Source organism: Lacerta agilis, chromosome 3 (genome assembly GCF_009819535.1).
Source record: "Lacerta agilis isolate rLacAgi1 chromosome 3, rLacAgi1.pri, whole genome shotgun sequence".
NCBI classification, from domain to species: domain Eukaryota; kingdom Metazoa; phylum Chordata; class Lepidosauria; order Squamata; family Lacertidae; genus Lacerta; species Lacerta agilis.
In genome coordinates this window covers 62,271,371-62,286,357 of record NC_046314.1, presented here as the reverse complement: position 1 = coordinate 62,286,357, position 14,987 = coordinate 62,271,371, and positions in this window count along the sequence as shown.

Genomic DNA, 14,987 nt, shown 5'->3' with positions numbered 1-14,987 from the left:
TCATGAAAGAAAATTTTGTCATATCTTACTTGTTTAGAAACAAATGTTATTTGTAGGCATGTAACATTAATTCCAACCAGCATTTAAGTTCAGTTAAACAGAGTTCTGCTGTTTAGCTTTTCCCCTTTCCTGCATCTTTTGTTCTAATTCATATAATAAGCTAAAAGCACAAATACACTGAACAATATATGTCAGAATGATAAATAAATAATATGCCAGCACAAAACAACGTGGCTAGGACTCAATAAACCCTGCAGTGTGGCATTTATAATATACTCATATTATAATTAAATAGATAGTATTTCTAGACAATGCAAAATCAAACAGGCATTCAAAAACTGGCAACATATAGGCAATCAGACTCTGCCATAGGAAATCCAAGAAAACCTATCATTGACCAGCACCAGACTACTATACTCAATTGTTTTAATTAAAAATCAGCAGCGATGTGACAAATAAACTGCATGAAAGAACTAAATGTTAAGAGCTTTTCTTTCCTATAACTAACACGATTCATGGAATTCAACATCCTTTCTGGTCAGAAGGTCTTAGAAGACCAAATCTGAATGATATCTGAAGAACTAAAAAAGCACATTCAAGAAAGATAAAATCTGTAAAGCTAAATAGCAGTACTGGATTCAGTAAGCATTAACTAGCTAGGCTCCCCAGATAACACTAATTTATAGAGAGAAGCAGATCAGTATAATCACTCCATGAAGAGCACTTACCACAGTAATCAAACACTCTCACAGCAGCAATGAATGAGAAACTTCCACTTACCTGAAAAAGAAAAAGAAAAACCTGTTTTAAACTAGCTCCTCAGAAGCACTATTTCAACAACAACAAAAAGAGGAAAAGGTACTTAGCCTATTTTAGCTTTGCATGATATTTTCATAACAGCAGTATGAGATACCATTCTAAGCTACATTTATTTTTCATCTAAAGAGGTTTAAAAATGGTGTGCATATGATACAACAAGTAAAACAAAACACAGTCAGTCATAATGCTATCTGAACTGCTACAATTGGTTTAATATTTCTTCAGCTTTTATTTATTTGTTTATATTTCATTAAAATTATTCACCACTTATAAAAAAAACCTACAAAGTGGTTTACACAGGTGGGATAATGCAATCTCATATGATCAAGTCCTACACACACACACACACACACACACACACACACACACACACACTCCATTGCCCAATTCCACTATCCTTGTAGAAACAACAGTCTTATTCATGTATTCACTATCTGGATTAAATAAACACACGAGGCGAGAGTGGTATAAGGATGCTAGCTGTGCCCCTTTCCCTGCTGCTTTGCACAATTTCAAGGGTGACTGTCTCCTGTACTTGTGGTGGCTTCTGCATGATGCAGAACGCTGGGAAATTAGGGTTCTATATCACATGGGGTCCTTCAGGAGTACAGGAGGGTTCACCACTGCACACTTTGAATTCATAGAAAGTGTCATGGATGCAGGTGGAAGTATCAGACTCATGTCCACTCTCCTCCTCTCACATGATTGGTTAACCAAGGTAGTGAATGTTTGAATAAGGCTAATGACACACAGGAAGGAGTTAAGAAACAGAAGGTTGGAAACGATAGTTAAGGAGACTAATTCTCAAGCAATAACAATGACCAGTTCAAGTCAAAAAGCTCAACCCCCCTTTAGCACAGGAAACACCAGGTTTTGCTTTAAAAAAATAGGGCCTCATAAGGTGAAACAGCATTTCCCCCCAGAGGGTTGAAAGTGGTACAGTAGAAGCAGCATTGTCTGTAGTGAGCACACCAACATCCAAGCATTGTCTCAGGTCAGATGGTTTTGCAGCTGTTTAAAAATTCTGCATACCCTGTTTGAACAGAGGCCACAGCAGGACAAACAGAGGCTACAGCAGGACAAGTTAGTGTGCAATTATGGAAAACTGTAGCCCTCTCAAAACACTTTCAACTCTCATAAAAATGACTCTCTCTAGCCACAAATAGGAATCTTGAATATCTATGGGTAGGTGCACTGAATGTATCAGAGGGAGCTGTCCACAGAGTCCTTATTACTAAGAGTGTTGAAATAGGTTCACAGTTCTGAAAACCTTTCAGGCAGGGCCACAAGACAGAAACACTTCAGACTCCCGGCTTATGATCTGTGGTAAGAGAAACCTGAAGAATAAGTCTAATAAAGTGACACAGGTGTATCTTTGAGCACATAAAATGGCAGGGGGGGGGAAATATTGTAATGAGGAAGGCCAGGGAAGAGATATTTAGCATTATAATTATCATTCTCTCTTCTATTCAAAATATTCTTGGGACTGAAGTCCACAGGAGAACTGAGGCATCTAAGTGAAATTACAGATAAGGCAGTATAATTGATATCTTGACTACTTATATTCTCACGCTGCATTGTGGCGCAGCTGTACTTCACAGTCTGGGTATGACTTTCTGACTAAAATGGGTAGAAACACACAGCATCATATAGCTATATCTGTAACATATGAAGAAGAAGGGAAGGGATATCTTCACGCTAAAGGTGGATACCTGCTAAGTATAACACAGTTGTTGTAGCTCTTGCCCTCTTGTTCATTACTTCATCACCATAGTGAACGGCTTGGGCTTTTAAAAAAAAATCCTTCTGAAATCCTAATCTGGAAAGCTGTTCTAACTAAATTCCATGCCTAACTCTGCAATGCCTGCAGAGTAGATTACATATGAACATTACAAAGGGAGAACATTCCTCATATTTGGGTTTATTAAAAAAAAATCAGTGCTGATTTGTGTTAGTAATAAAGTGGTATCACTGCTACTGCGGTGAGGCTCACTGCCCCCCCTTAAAATAATATACAGTAATGAACAAAATTCCAGCTAATATTATAGAAAACAAAAATACAACCTAGTGTGTGTGCATGCTCTCTTAGGTGAGAATGTAAGTTGAGTAGTTAATGTGCATAGAACCAGTCGTTGTGTGCATTCACCAGGCCTCATGGAGAATGCACACATAAAGAGGGCATTGTGCACATTTATGCTCAATATATATAATCTCCCAACAGGTCTTGGGGAATGTGCATATATTGGCTAAGTTTTCTACATTCTCTCTAAGTTTTTTGTACATTGTTCCTAAGCTTAATGGCAGCATGGGGGGTGATTTCCATCAGAATTGTGGGGGGAGAGGAAAAATTGAAACATGCACATTCCCCAAGGCCTGTTGCAGATTATGTACATATACTGAGAAATGTCCACAATTCTTTCTTCATGGGGCCTGCTGAATGTGCACAATGGCTGGTTGTTCTACACATTAACCACACAAGTTGCATTCTCCTTAACATACCATACACATGCATGCACTTGGGATTTTTGTTTATATCTATATCTATCAATATAAAATAATATTATGTTTAATATTACATCTGTGTAATGGAATCCTCCAGAAAATGGATATATAAAAAAACAGTTTTGTGGAGGATTCAATTACAGTGGTGTAATATTAAACATGGCTATTCAAAAGTAACTCTGAACAGAATTCCATCTTTTATAATGCTTAGTGGAGACACCTCTGAGGGTATGGTACAATACTGAATGGAGACAATAAGATTCTCCAATCATCACTTGATTAACAGAAAACCTTCCTGTCACAGCTTGCTGACCAGAAATTACTAACAGTCATTGACTGAAGTCACAAGCGGCCTTGCTCATACATAATGAAATAATCAATATAGAAGTATGTTTGCTGGGTAAGCACATGGAGCTTAACTAAGAGTCAGAAGTCCAAATGAAAGTGCACAGCTTCCAATATATATAGTTCTTTGGTGTGGGTGTACAAAATAAATCCTAAGATTCAGATCTGATCTACACATTCTATAGGGGCACACCTTTACAGACAGGAAGTGAGTCATCAATAATTCCAGGGCTTTTACAACATACTCAAACAATAAAATATAATAAGGAGTTGAACAATCATAACAGAAATAAAACAGTAATTAAAACAGCAGCAAATCATCAACTGGAGTGAGTTGTCTCTGCATGTGATATCAGCCTTGACAAATTTCATGGTACAATTTCCCGCACTCACAGAAACAGCTATGAATGATTATCTAACACATTTCATTGTTCCCATGGAAACAGATGTGGGAGTGATTCCTTGTTATTCTCTTTATAGGAGCACATGGGACACACACACACACACACACACACACACACACACACACACAGATACTAAGGTCCATTTCTGTTTTCTCAGCAACATCAGCTACATTTTGAACAACAACAACAAAATACACCTGTAGTTTGTTAAGTTTTACTAATGTAAGTGAGCCCTGGTATGGAAGCTTCTTCTGCATGCAGTTAGATGCCTTGGCTTCAAATATTGTATTTGCCAACTATCTTTCCAAACAAAAGAATACATTTTATGAGAATTTTACAAAGACTCTTCCTTAGAAATAATAAAAAAGGAATGGAAATCTACGTGCTTCTGTAAAATATAGTTTAATGTTGCTCAGAAATCCCTTCCTTTGTGTTCTCAAATGCAAGCCACTGTCTGATGATAAACTCAGATAACCTTAAGAAATAAACAGTGCAAAAGACATTAAAAATCTGGCCAAAGTTGTCCATCATTAGCAAGTGATGTTACCATTCATCACTTACAATGTTTTATGTCTAGTTTACATGATAGAATATATCTGAATCATGGAATTTTCTTTTTAAAATGGATAAAATTTCTGTATTTAGATAAGAATTTTGTTTTGCCAGTTGAATGGAATAAAAGGATTCTGCACAGCATATTTAGTCTATTAGAAAAAATATTTATGTGTCAAAAAGCTTTTTACTCTAACATAAAATAGATGTGCTTATTTAGTATATACTTTCTAAAGTGCTTTAAATCTTCTTTTTTGGGGGGGTCTAGTAACCAACCCCACCCCACCCCAATTATTTTGAATCATAAAAGAATTTCAGTTTTAAGACAGAATGATACATCTCATGCAGCAGTTATATGATTCTGTTTCTTTTCCTCATTACAGAAGCGGGAGAAAGATGAATTCAAACTGTCACCACATGCTCTACCATGATTAGAGTTTCAGTGGGCCTCCACAGTGCCCTTAACAGGCCAGGGTTAAGTCATTTCCAGCAGATGCAGTTAACCACTCTTCCACAGGGAGCTTTTAGGCATGAAATTACCAGATCAATGTAGGCACATAGTAGAATATATTTTTAACTTGCAAAGTATCTTTGGTGGGTCCACCTGTCTTAGTTTCCTACTTGACTTAGGCCCTAATCAACAAAAGCTATTAGATATTATTTTAACACTGAGTGTTCTTTTCTATATTGATTCAGTTTTTTTTCTTATAAAATTCAGAAGTATCTGAAGATGTGTGCATGGTCTCTAAGGTGTGCTGGAAGGATTTTTTTATTTTTTATTTTGTTTTGACTATGGCAGACCAACACGGCTACCTACCTGTAACTGGAACTCTTCAGAGAGTTCACCATTTTCAGCAGCTAGGATAGCTTGTTCCTACTTCCCTGCTATACAATTTACCCTTCAGATTGTTAGCAAACTACTGCAATCTTGCAGCTGCTTACTGTGGAAGGGATGATAGTTGAAAGCACATGCTTTGCATGGAAAGAACCAGTTTCAGTCCCTAGTATCTTAAGTTCTAAAAGGGTCAGGTTGCAGCAGGAGACGGTGATGTGAAAGTCTGGAGAGGCATTGCTAGTCAGAAGAATCAATAGTGGGCTAGATAGACCTGGAAGAAGGCAGCTTCCTATGAACCGAACTCATAAAAGCACAATGGAATAAAGGCAGAACTGCTGTAGAACACGTCTGTTTCTGTTCAGTGTCCTGGGGGAGTCCTGAACCACTGAAGGAAGCAATTCCCTTCAGGCAGTATTAGCATTTGTTTATTTAACATCTGAGGAGATCCCTGAATTACTGCACAATGCTGATGAAGGGAGGGAAGCCCAACGAGCAGCAGTACAACAGAATGTTCATCTACAAGGAAACTATTCTACAAGCAATAATTAATTTTTTGGTTCCTTAATTACAGCACAATACTATATCTTTGGGCTTACTCCCAAGTAAATGGGTTTAGGACTAGTGCCTTAGCCATCCATTTTTGCTCAAGGGTATCAAAGATTATATATTTTCATCACTCAGACTTGCATTCCGAGGAAAGATTTGTGGGCTTTCTCTTTTGATCTTAAAACCATTCAATATATGGCAAGTTCAGTTTTTTGTATTCCCATCCCAACCATTTTAAAAACAGGTTGCACCCTAAGCAGTTTTAAAACATCCTATTTCTTTACAAAGATTATCTCTCCTGAAACTGACACAATGCCTGGCTGCCTGTCAAATATTCCTGCCTTCTTAAGCTGTTTGGGCTTTTCTCTCAGCTAAAATAACAAGAAACGGAGGTACAGAGTTTCTTCAAGGCTAACAGAAGGTCTGACATAGGTGTGCATGCCTTGCTATTACCGTAACTCTTTTGAAACTATGAACCTTAGTACAGCAGGTTAAGGGGACACAGTCTCTCCTAATAAACAGGCTTAAATAAATCCACTCTAGGGATTAGTTTGCTTTATGGACATAGCAGAGAAAATGTCACACACTGTCAAATGCTCTGTTCTGTAAAGCAAACTAACATTAATTACAGGTAGGTAGCTGTGTTGGTCTGCCATAGTCAAAACAAAATAAAAAATAAAAAAATTCCTTCCAGTAGCACCAAACTTGGTTGGTCTCTAAGGTGCTACTGGAAGGATTTTTTTATTTTTTATTTTGTTTTAACATTAATTAAACTGCTGGCCCACAAACTCAGGTTTTGCTTTGAAACTGGGCAATTGTAACAAAATTATCTACCTTATTTTGTCCATTCTTTTAAATATTTCCAGTATGAAATGAATCCCTCCACACACTTGACAACTTCATCACCATATTCATGGCTTGCAAAGTTGGAACATTTCAGTGAAGGAGACCACACACATGGGGCAAAGTGTTTGCTGTGCAGTACTTGAATGTATTTCCTCCTCTGCTTCCCATTGCCATTTATGCAATGTGTCTTATGCAGAATATGCCAAAGTAAAGGTAGGAAGAATCACTTTCTGATCCTGACTTTACCCTGGACTTGGCTTTGTGAGGATGGAATGTGGAAGCAGGAAGCAGCAGGAGGTATTAATTAATTAACCAGGATTAATTAGCAGGCAGCAGAAAACAGTGAATGCAGGAGGCAAATATTCAGTCTTTAATCCTGGCACCAAGACAAAAATATTCTCAAAATAACTTTCCGTTAAGGTCTATTTTTAAAATAAAGAGCTTTCTTATTTACTGAAAATGTATACGAACGTAAATCTCCATACACTTTCTCTTTCTTTCTCTCACTCACTCACCTTTACATTAAATTACCCTTAATAGTAAATTAAATTATTATTGTGTGGGGTGGCGGAAGATGTCTTTATGTTAACCTCCATGCCCCACTGCACTGGAATGGATTTAGAGAAATCTATCCTTGACTAATAAATTACCCTGTTAATTTTAAACAAAACACTACAATAGAGTACTATGAGAACTGAAGATTGCAGAATACAATATTGCCTAATTAAGTCTGTATTGAGTATCACTGTCTCTGCCACAAAACCTGCCCACAATGTATTATTATTATTATTATTATTATTATTATTATTATTTTGACAAGACATTACTGAACTTATATTTAAAGGCAGATTCAGATCCAAAGTTGCTTGATCTTACACTGCCAGTTATGGAAAATATCTGCCTATCCCCATTTTAACATCCTTTAAGGTAACAATCTTATGCACATTTACTAGGGAGTGTCACTTAATAAAATGGGATTCCATTTAGACATGTCTAGGACTTCACAGGGTTAGTTTTTTTATTGGCCCAATGATCAATTTGAATATCGGCTTTAGAGTTCCACTGATTCATTAAATATTATTCCTCATAAAGTTCATTATGAAGCGGCCACACTTGAAACTTGTGTTCCCTGGCAGAATAGCATGCTTGTGTGTTTTTCAGAGAAGTGACTAGAAAACATTTCCAATGGGGGGGGGGTAAGGATTCACATATGCCAGCCTTTTTTCAACCAGATCTTTTGGATTCTAACTCCCATCAACCCAAGCAAACACATCTGTGCCATACCATAAGTAAAATTTGAGCCAAGGAGAAGAAGCAGGGAAATTGCCAAGCATTGTGCTTCCTTTTCAGTTTTCTCCTTTCTTCCCACCATTCCCTTGCAGCACAGTTGGGAGAAAAAGGCTGAAGAGGTACCTTTGGATCAAGCGAATTCTCTGACCCAAGGCTGCATGAATTGAAACTTTTGCAGGGAATGTGGGAAATAACGGACAGCATGACAATGTTTTTCTTGCTAAGTCCTTGATCAAAGCTCCCTTCAGTGTTCTCAAGGGTCCAAACGCCATATTTGCCTTAACTGGAATGGGAGATTACAATCTCTTATTGATTTTTGAAGACTGTAAGCACTTCACAGAAAGGACTGCCTTTTAAATTTGCTTCCATGCTTTATTTTGGAGCACTTAATTGTGTAAAACAGATACAGCAGATAGAGCCATATTTGTCAGTGGGATTTAAGACACACACATCTCAATCACATCATTCTGCCATCAGTTTTTTTCCTGTATTTATAGATTTCCTGAAAAATATAACATTAAAAATTCCCTGAATTAGACCGTGTCACTAAATTATGTCCACTGTCCACTTTCCTTGGACTTCAATTAATTGAATATAGACAGAGGAATTAAAAGTCCAGCTTTAAGGAATAAATCACTGCGTGGGTCATGCAAAACTCCAGAAAGAGCAACAAACAGCACTCATTTCAGCAGGCTTGCCTTAAGCAAAGTTTAAAAATAATAGGCACAATCTTTCTAAGTCCCTTTGCTTTGCCAAGGCAACAGGCTTAAATTCTACTCTCTAGCATTTAGACCAGGCAATAAATCCTACTGCTTACTTCTGAGTAATAGCAAAGGATTGTGCTATTAACCATGAATCTAACTCTGATTAGAATCAGAACTAAAAGCTTTAATCTTGGCTGAATCATGCGATCAAATTTATATTTATATATTTCATATGGGATACAGAAACAATATTATCCTTAACATGCAGTAATTTTCTGTGAAATATGTATAATTATTGCATAAATTTAGATAAGATGTCTTCTCAAAAGGATTATTACCAGCAGAAATGCATAGTAACTAGCACCCCTGTAGCATAAAAAAAGCCTGAACAAGTCAAACAATCATATCTTTTTTCATACCGTTCTGGGGTATTTTTTTTTTTAGTTGGAAAGAAAGAATTAGTGATCCATAATGTCTGAGTCCTAGTTAATCTTTTTTTTTTTTTACTAATCACTATTGCTATTCAAAAGAGATGGGGGATTATACAAATAGGGCAGCCTCAACATGGAAGTGTTCATATCACACTCTATGTATGTGGTGAACATTGAGAGTAGGGCAAATTTCCACTTTTCCATTCCTTAATTGTTCTATGCATTTGCTCTGCTCTGTGTACCACTCCTCCTGATTTCCAGTTAAATTAGGAAAATTTCTAAATTTATTGGAGTACAGCCTGGAACTAGAGAGTGGGCAGTTTACCACAATTTCTGGTGCCTTTGATTGCTTCCTCTGCTTTGTGGTTGTGGGGGGGGGGCAGTCTTGATGCACTGTAGATTTTTCTGCAGCATTTTGCTGGTGCATAAAGGTAGCCTACTTCTGCACATTGGTCAAACACATCGCAAAAAGATCTTGTTTCAACCCTATGTACCATCACTTCAAGGGTGATTTGTTGCAGTGCTTAATCAACACACACAAGTAATACAAATGGGGAAAGGCAGAAATTACTTGAAAGCTCTTACATAGAGTGCATGCATACTGCTCTGTACAAAATTTGGAAATAAAAAGATGAAAAAATGAAATGAAAAGATAAAAAGTTCAGAAACACTGGAACTCCAAAACCTAGTGGAAATTTTGATTGAGGTTTACTGGGAAGAAATCATGCAAAGCAAATCATACCCTGCTAAACATCTGAGTTGTATACTCGTGGGCTAATTTCATGCTTATTTCTTGGGTGATAAAATAAGGAACATATGCAAACATTAACGTTTGGAGATATTTTGTCTGCAATGGCCACCAGATGAAGTCAAAGCAAGGCTTCAAAAAGTAGCATTTTTGCTGACATATCTTTTTGGAGATTTTCATATTGAGGGTATTTTTGGACAAATGACTCTTTATGCAGAAAATTATATGATAAGCAGACTGTGCACAGTCTTTTACCACCTGAGAAATAAATGTACAAATTGACTTTGATGATGGCAGTTTCACACATTCTGGCTATCAAGTGATCATTGCAATCATCATATAAAAAGGTAACATGTGATCTCACCCTAAGTCTAAAAGCATTTTAGTTCAGATTATGGTTGCTATAAATAAAGACCAAATAAAGCTTTTCTCTAGACTTGCTTCTGTTCTGCTGCTTGTCAGGCAAGGCAGCATATGTTCTGCAAATGATGTGGAAATAAAAGAACAATGAAATAAAAGGTTATAGTCCATTTGTTTAAAACTAAAGCTTCCCATTTGTAGTCAGCTTCATTCTGGTAAGGAGAAAAATGCTCAGAGCTGATTTTTTTTTAATGGACCAAGATAACAAATATTTTTGTATGATCTAAATCACTAACAGTTAATCACTGCATATTACTATCATTGTATTTTTTTCCAACCTCATTAAATACAATTTAAGACTTTAGAAATCAAACCCTGGGTGAACCTAAAAATATGTCTGCAGGATGAAGATGGATGATGACCTCAGTTGCTGCTCTATTAGTTTGTTTGCATGTTGGATGTTTTTGTGATTATAGTTACTTTGAGATTTAACAGTAGGAGGCTAATGGAAATGTTGTTTGCTGCCATGGCAGACTAAATCAGTGGGGGAAGAAAAAGAAATGTGTTTACACTTGAAGATGTCACATAAAGCAGCTGGAGGCTCCCACTTCCAGACCTGCACATTCCTCGAAGAACTCATCTGCATTATTACACACTCCTTCACACTTAGAAATCTATTAATTTTCTATTAGTTGCATTGATTTTCTGGCAGATTTGTAATTTCTGTAATAATTTACAGAGTACTGTAGAAATTAACTATGTTCTGTAGAAAGATAAGCATTACTGAGAAATAGAACTCTGCACGAGTTATCGAACACATCATTGACCGTCTGGCTTCTCTGCTTCAAAAAATTCTACATTAATTACAGCAGAACTGATTGGCGGGTTTTGTCTCCCTGCGAAAAATTCTGACTGTGCCACCCACCATGATCCTCCAGATTCAACTCTATGCTACATACAGTTTAATGTATGACATGTTGGATTTTGAAGTGGAGGTTAAAAGAAAAAGATAACTACATATATTAACAATCTGCTGTGCTTTAAAAATAACTGTGAAATATTTACTGTAACTTGACTATGTTATACTTTACTTTATGAAAATATTTTATATTCTCTGCATTGCACCCTGCATGTCTGCTGAGATAGGAAGTTGTACAAATCATCACATCTGTTCTGTAAACCAATTTAGATGGAGTAATTTTGCTTAACAAAATGTGCTGTATTTTCCCCTATTACAACTGTCAGGATCTTGGTGACCCACTGCACCTGGTCTGCCTCCCCTCAGGCTTCAGTTATGGAGGGTAGGGGAGATAACAGCACGTCAACTAGTTTCATATTCCCTGTGATGTTTTGAAATTCTGTTTCCTAATTTGCAACCTCCTAAACCACCCTCAGGGAAATTTGAAAGGTAGTGTGTGATATAGGGCTGGATAAAACTTCTGTCTGAAACCCTGGAGAGCGTCTACATTATCAGTGTGGTTACAGTACTAAGTAGATGGACCAATTGTCTGCACTTTCCTAGGTCATACAGGCATTTTTATTTTAAAGTCCAAATGGGTACACACAACATATTGGCCAGTAGCGTAGCTGTTAATAAATGCTGGCACCTATAGTTACAGTGTACAAACACTGTCCTGTTTTTTATTAATCAATTAATGTATTTATAAGTTTTTATTGTAAAAGGTTATGTATAGTTCTTTATAGAAACAGTGTGGGGTAGTGGTTAGAGTGTTGGGCTACAGTGACTTTGGGATAGTCATAGTGTGAATGAGGATAAAATGGGGAGGAGGAAAGCTATATACACTACTTTGTGTTCCTCAGAGTAAACATATATTTAAATGTTATAATAAATATAGCTAAAAACATGTATTAATTCCCACAATATGTCTACAAGTTATGGTTTATACTCCACACATGAGGAGTTAATGCCTAAGTGTTAGCCATGGCTTCCCAGGATAAACTGAGACTCCTGGCCCTTTTGTTTCAAAGGCTGGAAGAATACACATATCTATATTGAAAGGCTGCACAATTTCCCTGTGCATCTTGTCTGCATAAAGTAATGGCTTTCTTTACATGTATAGATGTTCTGTGCAATACTGAATTTTCAATAACCTTTGGATACCAGTGACAACACTGGCATGAAGGTGAACTTGATGGATGGATTAGGAGATAAGTTCTGGTTCAACTCATCTCCTTGGTGCTTTCATCAGTTTACAGAGAGATTGTAATGAGTTCCATAGAGGCACTGCTGGCACACACAGCATGCCTTTTCATTTCTGTTGCTAGGTTTTTCATCTCACAACCAATTTTATCATTTATACCATTACATGGAGGGAGCATAACTTAGTGACTGCAAATATTTCTGGTAGTGCATTTTCATATTTCTTGCATAAAAATTGTATAATCCCCCAGTTAAGGAAGCATTTTGTCTAATTAAGTAGGACTTGCTTGTAAATATGAGTGTGTTGTACCTGATTCATTGCTAATAAAACGTATTGGTTTTTTTTTAAAAAAAGCACCCTCATTTTTCCATTGACTCTGCAAAGAAGCCAACAAGAAAAAACAACACTACATTTATAAACATTATTTGATATTTTGATCCTATTTGACACAAAAGCTTGCCTGTGGAAGACAAAATCACAAATAGGGGTCAACATAAAATAGATCATTTTCCACTGCTTTTGCAGCTATACAGTGCATGAATTACACAATGCAATGCAAGGTATATGAATTATTGGCAGGAAATAAATTTGTTGTTATTCAGTTGTTCAGTCATGTCTGACTCTTCGTGACCCCATGGACCAGAGCACGCCAGGCATGCCTATCTTTCACTGCCTCCCGCAGTTTGGCCAAACTTACGCTAGTTGCTTTGAGAACACTGTCCAACCATCTCATCCTCTGTCATCCCCTTCTCCTTGTGCCCTCCATCTTTCCCAACATCAGGGTCTTTTCTAGGGAGTCTTCTGTTCTCATGAGGTGGCCAAAGTACTGGAGCCTCAACTTCAGGATCTGCCCTTCCAGTGAGCACTCAGGGCTGATTTCTTTAAGGATGGATAAGTTTGATCTTTTTGCAGTCCATGGGACTCTCAAGAGTCTCCTCCAGCACTATAATTCAAAAGCATCAATTCTTCGGCGATCAGTCTTCTTTATGGTCCAGCTCTCACTTCCATACATTACTACTGGGAAAACCATAGCTTTAACTATATGGACCTTTGTAGGCAAGGTGATGTCTCTGCTTTTTAAGATGCTGTCTTGGTTTGTCATTGCTTTCCTCCCAAGAAGCAGGCATCTTTTAATTTCATGACTGCTGTCACGATCTGCAGTGATCTTGGAGCCCAAGAAAGTAAAATCTCTCACTGCCTCCATTTCTTCCCCTTCTATTTGCCAGGAGGTGATGGGACCAGTGGCCATGATCTTAGTTTTTTTTTGATGTTGAGCTTCAGAAATAAATAGAGACTGGGAATGGATGGATGGAGGATCAGCAAACTTTGTTGGAACTCTAACAATTCTAGGATTGAAACAAAATTAAAAAGAAATCCTTCTAGTAGCACCTTAGAGACCAACTAAGTTTGTACTTGGTATGAACTTTCGTGTGCATGTATCTGAAGAAGTGTGCATGCACACGAAAGCTCATACCAAGAACAAACGAAAGCTCATACCATGCACATGAAAGCTCATACCAAGAACAAACTTAGTTGGTCTCTAAGGTGCTACCTACCTGTAACTAATTCTATGACTGGAATCAGTTTTTTATCAGTGCAGTGGCATGCATTGAAAAAATGTGTTTTATCACTTTTAACAACTCAGAGCCTAAAGGCAAAGAGCAACCATTAAACACTGAAAAGTGTCAGTGACATGACATTTGTCTGAATTAAAAATCCACAAAATTCAGCACCTATTCCGGAATACCACCACAGGTCAAGAAAATGAAAACAGCCAATGCTAGAGAAGAAGCGCATGATCACATGGCAGTCCAAAGATGGGAGCCTGACACAGTACAGGCAGAAGACCATGGCATGACTAACAGGTGGTACACCTATTATGTTCATCTTCTATACTGTAGGTATTGTCTTGCACATGCAGAAAGATTAACATCTTTCCTGGCACAAATGTGCTTTAAAAAACAAACAAACCATAAGCTTATATTTTCCTCAAAAATAGACAACAGGGTGTTTGGTGACTCAATGAAATGCTGTGTGTGTTGTATTAGATTTGGGATAAGAGAATACTCAGTTTTGACAGACTGTGCTGACCTTGCAGAATAGAGGGCAGTAAACCAAACAGCACAAAATGTGACACACGCAGCCACAAAAGGAGGTCACACAGAATGTCTATGGATCATAGACCAGATAGATAGCTGAACAAAGGAAGATGTTCCATATTCATTACTGTTGGCTAGGAAAGCTGATGATGACACATTTAGCAGGGCAGCAGACAATAGCACTCTCTTGTGCTTTCTCTCTGCAGGAAAGCAGGCTTTAGTTTGGAAAGTTTTCACTCTGTTAAACAGTTTGCAAGGATTGTGCACGTACAGTACAAGCCAGTTAATACCTTTCATACAAAGTCTGTTCATTAATAAAATATGTAAAAGAATTTTCTATAGTC